We start from the raw sequence: 1,933 nt of genomic DNA on the forward strand, positions 1-1,933 counted from the left end.
CGGCACAACAACAGTCGTACTTCCTGTGACATCAAATTGCTTTTATAATGAGTTCGTGTAGCGCCACCAACAGTATGGGAAGTATGAAATGGCTTGACCTATATTTACTTCACATTCACTTGCTCGTCATGCATTTGTTTTTAGAATTACATGATTCCACAGAGTACAATAACTTAAAGCAGCTGATAAAAGAAGTTAAAGTTTTAATATTATCTTTATTTGAGAACTGCACCATTAGTTGTTTTTAGAAGAATGCAAGACAAAGAGCATTTTATGAGTACTTTGGCCAGATCAGATTTACATACAGCGGTCCCAAAAAAGTATTTGGACAAATGTATGTCCAAAAGGGGATTCAACAAAAAAGGCAATTTTTTAAGTGAATGTATGAGTTCTCACAGGTGTTCTAGCAGAGTAATCACAGTGAGTGCATTAAAAAAAAAGAAAGTATCAAACCAAGCGGCATCTGCAAAGAAATGATGCGAGACATTTGTTTCAGAGCTAACGTCACTTTGGCATTTTTGAAAGTACTTCTAACCAGCGGGTCCAAAAGGGGATTCAACAAAAAGGCAATTTTTTAGTGAATGTATGAGTTCTCACAGGTGTTCTAGCAGAGTAATCACAGGTGCAGTTCATCACATTAACTATGAACATTTTCCACAAAGGTTGGACAACCAGGAAGAGTCCAAATAGATTTAGTCTTCATTTATAAACAGTATATATCTATTGTTTTACCATTGAAAGCTTAACAAAATAATTTCATTTTTGAACGTTTTGCCAGGAAACTGTGCTTGTGCTGTTTTCTTTAAAATAAATGTCATTTGCTTTGGTATTTTGTATCTAATGCAATGATATTCATGCATTTTTATGTGTGGCTTAAGTGTCCCAATAAAGCTTTGGATAATTTGACATAAGATATTATTGTTTTAGTAGTTAGGGTGTACTGAGAAAAAAGGTCATCAATAAAAGTGTCATCTACAGAGGGCAGCAGAGGCCTGATTTCTTTGACAAGGGTTTTTGAATGGCACTTAAATGTGAAGTGTACATAATTTGTTTAATGTCTCCTATCCCTCCTTAATAACAGAGACAACTATAAGTAAGCCATTTATAACTTGATTCCCTTGAAATGTGTGAACACTGTGACTCTGTGGCCTTTTTAAATGCATTACTCTGTTTGTATGAACGTCCCAATCAACCTGAAACACACATTTAAAACAAATAATTTTAAGATTACACTTTATGATTTTTCAAAAACCAAAATTACATCGAATTTGATTGAGTAATCTTTAATAAAAAAACTAAAACTAAATATTTAGGATTTATTTAATTTAGTAAAACATTACACAATTTAATTTAATGGTATTTTGTTATGAAATTGAAATGCACAAATCTTAAAAATAGTATAACATATTAATATTACTACATTTGAGTGCAGCAACCAATAGCGTGAGTTTGGGACTGGACTGGCTGCTCATTTTTAATGGGTTTTAATATGGGTTTTAAACGGAGCTTCAAGAATTCCTTCTTGGTCAGTGTCAGATAGCTGAGGGGTTCAATCTGTGCTTATAAATGTAAAATCAAATCAAAGGATCCACGTGTAAATGTGGAAGCCATTTCTGAACCATTATATAGTAAATAGTTCTTTTTAAGATCATTCGTATTTCATTAAATAGGATCTATCAACCATCTCCACATTATCTTGATGGTCAGGGCCTCGTTGCTCTCTCTACTCTAATAAAAGCAGACACTGTCACATCGCAGTTGAGCTTTTCGGCAGGTCAATTTAATAAAAGTGCCTACAATGTCAGAAAATTCAGCTAGTCTGGAAAGACAGTTCTTCATGGCTTGTAGATTCAAATAGACGCACATGCTGCACCGTGCAGCGTTTAACACACAACTTCTCCAAATACAATATGAAATTCCTTGCTCTCAGTGG

Source organism: Myxocyprinus asiaticus, chromosome 29 (genome assembly GCF_019703515.2).
Source record: "Myxocyprinus asiaticus isolate MX2 ecotype Aquarium Trade chromosome 29, UBuf_Myxa_2, whole genome shotgun sequence".
In the NCBI taxonomy this organism is placed as follows: domain Eukaryota; kingdom Metazoa; phylum Chordata; class Actinopteri; order Cypriniformes; family Catostomidae; genus Myxocyprinus; species Myxocyprinus asiaticus.